Source organism: Mobula birostris, chromosome 2 (assembly GCF_030028105.1).
Source record: "Mobula birostris isolate sMobBir1 chromosome 2, sMobBir1.hap1, whole genome shotgun sequence".
Classification (NCBI taxonomy): domain Eukaryota; kingdom Metazoa; phylum Chordata; class Chondrichthyes; order Myliobatiformes; family Myliobatidae; genus Mobula; species Mobula birostris.
The window spans coordinates 104,906,413-104,914,583 of record NC_092371.1 but is presented as its reverse complement, the minus strand read 5'-3'; positions in this window follow the sequence as shown (position 1 = coordinate 104,914,583).

Sequence of the window (8,171 nt, the reverse complement as noted above, 5' to 3'; positions counted from 1 at the left end):
TAAATGGACGTCCCTCTGAAATGAGGCTGTGACCTCTGGTCCTAGACTTGCCCACTATAGAAAACATCCCCTACACGTCCACTCTGTCTAGTCCTTTTGATTGATAGGTTTGAATGAGATCCCCTCTTATTCTTCTAAATTCCAGCGAGTACAGGCCCAGAGCCACCAAACACTCCTCATACTTTAACCCACTCATTCCCGGGATCATTCTCACGAACGTCCTCTGGACTCTCTCCAATGCTAGCACATCATTTCTTAGATAGGGGCCCAAAACTGCTCACAATACACCAAGTGCGGTCTGACCAATGCCTTCGATAGCCTCAGCAATACATCCTTGCTCTTATATTCTGAACTCCACCAACTCAACCTGCAAGATAACCTTTAGGGAAACCTGCATGAGGACTAATTCTGGTCAAGATGGCACCTGTGTACATTGCTCCTTGGTTGACATCTTCTGGGTAGATCATGAAACCATCATTTTTACTTCTTTTATGTCTTTTGTGTTGGTTTCTTGTCTTGAATGTGATTCTGGAACTGCTGGCACCTGTGTTTTGCTGTTTGGAGATCGTTTGGGTGCTTCAATGTTCTGCAGTCTCTGAAAGGATTCCAGGAGGCAGAGGCTACATGAGCGAACCTCATGGTGAGAAGGCTGCGGGATGGTGCGTAAGCCGATGTTCGGCTTCATTTCATCAATTATAGCTTCCAAAGTTTTCCAGTCAAAGTGACAAGGGAGATTGAAGCACCAAAGTGAGTGCAGAGAGTGAGGGCTGGATACTCGCCTTTTGATTGGCTGCTCTGTCCCGGAGAAGGGAAAGCCTACTGCAGTGCCTGGAGAGAGTCATTCAGGTTTCTTCTGCGTTTTAGATGTGGACTTGGACTCTATGCTCTTTTTTTTCAGTCTTACAATTTTTATATTCTGTGTTCCTTTGTGTGGGGAGGGGGATCTGGGGGGGTGTTGATGTGGTTGCTCCATTTTGTTTGTTTTTTTGTGCAGGAAGAGGGAGTCGATATTCCTGATCTGTTTTGTTCATTTTTCATACAGCAGGAGGGATTTGGTGGGGTGGGGGGCAGGTTGCTGTGCTTGATCTGTTTGTTTGATTTATTTTGTGCTGGAGGAGGGATTTTGGGGTTGATGTGCCTGTTCCACTTTTGTTCGTTCTTTTTTTGCGGGGAGGTGAAATTTGAGGGTTGATGACCGTGCTGCTCTTCGTTTCTTTATTGGTTTCATGGCTACCCAGAGAATTGAAGAATTTCAGAGTTTGGATACTTTGATAATAAGTGAACCTTTGAACCTTAATTTTTGAATTTTCTCACCATTTAGAAAATAGTCTATGCCATTATTCCTTCATTATGCATTTTGCATTTTGTAAGTACATGACCACACACTTCCCTGCACTATATTCCACCTGCCACATTGTCCGTTCTCTCAGTCTAAGTCCTTCTGCAGACTTCCTGCTTTCACAATGCTGCCTGCCCCTCCACCTATCTTTGTTTTGTCTGCAAATTTGCCACAAAGTCATCAATTCTGACATCCAAATTGTTGACATACAATGTGAAAAGATTCCCGACCCAACACTGATCCCTGCAAACACCACTAGTCATTGGCAGCCAACCAGAGTAGGAACCCTTTATTCCCACTCTTTGCCTTCTGCCAGTCGGCCAATCTTCTATCCATGCTAGTATCATGGGCTCATCTCTTGTTAAGCAGCCTCATGTGCAGCCCCTTGTCAAAGGCTTTCTGAAAATCCAAGTAAACAACATCCACTGACTCTCCTTTCTCTTTCCTGCCTGTTACTTCCTCAAAGAATGCCAACAAATCTGTCAGGCAATATTTCCTCTTAAGGAAACCGTACTGACTATGGCCTACTTTATTTTGTGCCTCAAAACACCATAACACCTCATCCTTAATAATAGACTCCAACATCTTCCCAACCACTGAGGGCAGGCTAACTGGCCTATAATTTCCTTTCTTCTGCCTCTATCCCTTCTTAAAGAGTGAAGAGATATTTGCAATTTTCCAGTCCTTTAGAACCATTCCAGAATCTAGTGATTCTTGGAAGATCATGACTGATACCTTCACAATCTCTTCAGCTACTACTTTCAGAACTGGTGTGTAGTCTAGTCCAGATGGCTTATTTACCTTCAGACCATTCAATTTCCCAAGAACCTTCTCTCTGGTAATGGTAGCTTCACACACTTTATAACTCCATTTTGATTACTGTTTTGGGGGGAAGGGGGACTACCTTGGGGAAGCAACAGCGGCCGTGCCTCTGGTGCTGAGTCTGGCCCTATGGCTCAGAAGGAAAGGGAACTAAAGAGGATGGCAGCAGCGATAGGGGACTCTACAGTCAGGGGGACAGGTAGGTGATTCTGTGGATGTGAAAAGGAAGCACGGATGGTAGTTTGCCTCCCAGGTGCCAGGCTCTGCGATGTTTCTGGACGTGTCCACAATATTCTGAAAAGGGAGGGTGAACAGCCAGAAGTTGTGGTACATATTAGTATCAACGACATGGGTAAAAAAGGAAGGAGGTCCTGAAAAAGAGCACAGAGAGTTAGGAAGGAAGCTGAGAAGCAGGACCTCAAGGGTTGTAATCTCAGGATTGCTGCCTGTGCCACACGACAGTGAGGATAGGACTAGAATGAGGTGGCAGATAAATGCATGGCTGAAGAATTGGAGCAGGGGGCATGGATTCTGATTTATGGATAATTGGGACCTCTTCTGGGGCAGATGTGACCTGCACAAAAAGGGTGGATTGCACTTGAATCCAAAAGGGCCCAATATTGGAGGGAGAAGAAGATGGAGGTGCGACGCAGCACGCGCGGCCGTTCCGAATGATATCGATTATGTGTTAACTCGGGGGCCATGCACAATCCGGATTTGATGGAGACAGCCGTGAGAAGCACGGAGGAACACCTGGAATAACTTCTGAAGTGCCTGCTTTGCTGCCGCTGCTACTGTGCGATCGAGAATCTCCGGAGACGAAGGCCCCAAATCCTCGGCTTTGCCTATTGCCTGTTGCCAGGGCCGGGGTCGAAGCACTCAGCAGAGATGGTGCTCGGTGCTCGGTGTCGGAGAGCTGGTCGGAGGCTCGGAGTTTTCGGACGGACTCGGAATCGGACTGTGGTCGGATGCTTCCAGGATGCTGCATCGGCAAGTTGGCGGCGCTGGAGGTTCACCGTCTGCGTGAGATGATGGGACTTTCGAGAGACTTTGAGACTTTTACCGTTCCCATGGTCTGTTCTTATCAAATTACAGCATTGTTTTGCACTGTTGTAACTATATGTTATAATTATGTGGTTTTTGTTAGTTTTTAAGTCGGTTTGTCATGTGTTTCCATGATATCATTCTGGAAAAACATTGTATCATTTCTTAATGCATGCATTACTAAACGACAATAAAACAGGGCTGTGTGTCCTCATAATCTAATCTAATTCTTGTGGGCAAGTTTACTACAGCCATTGGGAGTGGTTTAAACTAATATGTCAGGGGGATGGGAACCGGTATGATAGAGCTGAGGATGAGCCAACAGGTTTACAAGTAGATGATGGGAGTAACATGAATGTAAGGAAGGACAAGCCAATGACTGGGTACAAATGCAGACAGAGCAAAGAGTTAAATTGTACCACAGTGGCAAAATTCAAAAGGGCGAAGAATGCACCACTGAAGATGCTGTATTTAATTGTGCAGAGCATTCAGAATAAGGTGGGTGAACTCATGGCACCATTAGAGATTGGTCGGTACGACGTTGTGGCTATCACTGAGTTGTGGCTGAAAGAAGGCCATAGCTGGGAGTTTAACTTCAAAGGATAGACTTTGTATAGAAAGGGCAGGCAGGAAGGCAAAGGTGGTGAGTGGTTCTGTTGGTAAGTGATGGAATTACATCTTTAGAAAGATGTGACATAGGCTCAGAGAATGGCGAATCTTTGTGGGTGGAGTTAAGGAACTGCAAGGGGAAAAAAAAACATTATGGGAATCATATATAGGCCTCCAAATAGTAGGCAGGATGTGGGGTTGAGGTTGCAAAGGGAGCTGGAAAGGGCATGTAATAAGGGTAATGTCACAATTGTAATGGGGGACTTCAAAATGCAAGGGGATTGGGAAAATCGGGTTGGTGTCAGATTACAAGGGAGGGAATTTGTTGAATGCCTGTGAGATGACTTTTTAGAGCAGCTTGTGCTTGAGCCGACTTGGGGAAAGGCTATCTTAGCTTGGGTGTTGTGTAATAACCCAGATCTTATTAGGGAGCTTAATGTAAAAGAACCCTTAGGAGGCAGTGATCATAATATGATTGAATACATACTGGAATTTGAGAGGGAGAAGCTTAACTCAAATGTAGTATTGCAGTGGAATAAAGGGAATTACAGAGACATGAGAGAGGAACTTGCCCAGGCGGATTGGAGGAGGATACTGGCGGGGATGCCGGCAAAGCAGAATTGATTGAAGTTTCTGGAAATAGTTCACAAGGTGCAAGATAGATATGTCCCACAGAGGAAGAAGCTCTCAGATGGCAGGGGTAAACAACTGTGGCTGAAAAAGGAAGGTAAGGACCGCATAAAAGCCAAGGAAAGGCCTTATAAGGTATCAAAAGTGAGTGGAAAGTTGGGTGATTTGGAAGCTTTTAAAATCCAAAAAAAGACAACAAAAAAAGGAAAAAGGTGAAATATGAAGGCAGACTAGCCAATAATATAAAGCAGGATACCAAAGGTTTTTTCTGTTATATAAGGAGTAAAAGGGAGCTGAGAGTTAGACAATAGACAATAGGTGCAGGAGTAGGGCATTCGGCCCTTCGAGCCAGCACCGCCATTCACTGTGATCATGGCTGATCATCCACAATCAGTATCCAGTTCCTGCCTTATCCCCATAACCTTTGATTCCGCTATCTTTAAGAGCTCTATCCATCTCTTTCTTGAAAACATCCAGAGACTTGGCCTCCACTGCCTTCTGGGGCAGAGCATTCCACATATCCACCACTCTCTGGGTGAAAAAGTTTTTCCTCAGCTCTGTTCTAAATGGCCTACCCCTTATTCTTAAACTGTGGCCTCTGGTTCTGGACTCACCCATCCGCGGGAACATGCTTCCTGCCTCCAGCGTGTCCAATCCCTTAATAATCTTCTATGTTTCAATCAGATCCCCTCTCATACTTCTAAATTCCAGTGTATACAAGCCCAGTCGCTCCAATCTTTCAACATATGACAGTCCCGCCATTGCGGGAATTAACCTTGTGAACCTACGCTGCACTTCCTCAATAGCAAGAATGTCCTTCCTCAAATTTGGAGACCAAAACTGCACACAATACTCCAGGTGTGGACTCACCAGGGCCCTGTACAGCTGCAGAAGGACCTCTTTGCTCCTATACTCAATTCCCCTTGTTATGAAGGCCAGAATGCCATTAGTTTTCTTCAGTGCCTGCAGAGTTGATATTGTTCCACTGGAAAATGATTCTAGTGAGGTAGTAATGGGGGACAAAGAAACAGAAGATGAACTTCTTCTGTAGCCAGGTAGATTCAGAATTGGCTTGCCTGCAGAAAGCAGAGGGTCATGGTGGACGGAGTACATTGGGATTGGAGAGTTGTGACCAGTGGTGTCCCACAGGGTTCAGTTCTGGGACCTCTATTTTTTGTGATTTTTATTAACGACTTGGATGTCGGGGTAGAAGGATTGGCAAGTTTGCAGATGTCACAAAGCTTGGTGGTGTTGTGGATAGTGTAGAGGATTGTCAAAGATTGCAGAGAGACATTGATAGGATGCAGAAATGGGCTGAGAAGTGGCAGATGGAGTTCAACCTGGAGAAGTGTGAGGTGGTACACTTTGGAAGGACAAATGCCAAGGTAGAGTACAAAGTAAATGGCAGGATACTTGGTAGTGTGGAGGAGTAGAGGGATCTGGGGGTACATGTCTCAGATCCCTGAAAGTTGCCTCACAGGTAGATAGGGTAGTTAAGAAAGCTTTCATAAGTCAAGGGATAGAGTTTAAGAGTCATGAGGTAATGATGCAGCTCTGTAAAACTCTGGTTGGGCTACACTTGGAGTACTGTGTCCAGTTCTGGTTGCCTCACTATAGCAAGGATGTAGAAGTATTGGAAAGGGTACATAGGAGATTTACCAGGATGCTGCCTGGTTTAGAGAATATGCATCATGATCAGAGATTAAGGGAGCTAGAGCTTTACTCTTTGGAGAGAAGGAGGATGAAAGGAGACAAGATAGAGGTATACAAGATATTAAGAGGAATAGATAGAGTGGATAGCCAGTGCCTCTTCCCCAGGGCACCACTGCTCAATACAAAAGGACATGGCTTTAAGGTAAGGGGTGGGAATTTCAAGGTGGATATTAGAGGAAGGTTGTTTACTCAGAGAGTGGTTGGTGCGTGGAATGCGCTGCCTGAGTCAGTGGTGGAGGCAGGTACACTAGTGAAATTTAAGAGACTACTAGACAGGTATATGGAGGAATTTAAGATGGGGGGTTATATGGGAGGCAGGGTTTAAGGGTCGGCACAACATTGTGGGCCGAAGGGCCTGTACTGTGCTGTACTATTCTATGCTCTATGTTCTAACTTAATGGGTGCTTTGCATCTGTCTTCACTGTGGAAAACAATAGCAGTGTGCCAGAGGTCTGTGAGTGTTAGGGAGCAGGAGTGAGTGCCATTGTTTTTACAAAGGAAAAAGTGCTCGGCAAACTGAAAGGTCTTTAAGTGGATAAGTTACCTGGACTAGTTGGACTACCTGCCAGAGTCCCAAGACAGATTGCTGAAGAGATAACAGATGCATTGGTCATGATCTTTCAAGAATCACTTGATTCTGGCATGGTCCCAGAGAACTGGAAGATTGTAAATGTCACTCCACTCTTTAAGAAGGGAGGAAGGCAAAAGTAAGGAAATTATAGGCTAGTTAGCCTAACCTCAGTGGCTGGGAAAATGTTGGAGTCTATTACTAAGGATGAGGTTTTGGGGTACTTGGAGACTAATGATAAAATAAGTCAAAGTCAGCATGGTTTCTGTGAAGGGAAATCTTGCCTGACAAACCTGATAGAGTTCTTCGAGGAAGTAACAATCAGGGTGGACTATGGAGAGGCAATGGATGTCATTTACCTGGATTTTCAGAAGGCGTTTGATAAGGTGCCACACATGAGGCTGCTTAACAAGATAAAATCCTATGATGTTACAGGAAAGATACTGGCGTGGATAGAGGAATGGCTGACAGGCAGGAGGCAACAAGTTTGAATAAAGGGGCCATTTCTGATTGGCTGCCAGTGACAAGTGGTGTTCCTCAGGGGTCAGTATTGGGACCCCTACTTTTCACATTGCTTGTCAATGATTTGCATAATGGAATTGATGGCTTTGTGGCAAAGTTTGCAGATGATACAAAGATAGGTGGAACGGTAGGTAGTGCTGTGGAAGCAATGCGATTGCAGCAGGACTTAGACCAATTGGAAGAATGGGCAAAAAACTGGCAGATGGAATATAGTGTTGGGAAATGTATGATAATGCATTTTGGTAACAGGAACAATAGTGTGGACTGATATCTAAGTGGGGAGAAGGTTCAAACATCAAAGGTGCAGAGGGACTTGGGAGTCCTCATGCAAGACTCCTAGAAGGTTAACTTGCAGGTTGAGTCGGTAGTAAAGAAGGCAAATGCAATGTTGGCATTTATCTCAAGGGGATAGATATTCAAGGAGATAATGCTGAGCCCTTATAAGACACTTGAAATATTGTCAACAGTTTTGGGCCCCATATCTCAGAAAGGATGTGTTATCATTGGAGAGAGTCCGGAGGAGGTTCACATGGATGATTTCAGAAATGAAGGGGTTAAGATACGAGGAGCGTTTGGCAGCTTTGGGCCTATATGCACTGGAATTTAGAAGAATGTGGGGGGGGATCTCATTGAAACCTACCGAGTGTTGAAAGGACTAGATAGGGTGGATGTGGAGAGGATGTTTCTGATGGTGGGGGTCTGCAGAACTACAAGGTACAACCTCAAAACTGAGGGGTGACCTCTTAGAACAGAGCTAAGGAGGAATTTTTTTCGGCAGGGAGTAGTGAATCTGTGGAATGCTCTGCCACAGACTGCAGTGCAGGCCAAGTCCATGGGTGTATTTAAGGCAGAAGTTAATCATTTCCTGATTGGTCAGGGCATCAAAGGATATAGTGAGAAGGCAGGTGTATGACATTGAATGGG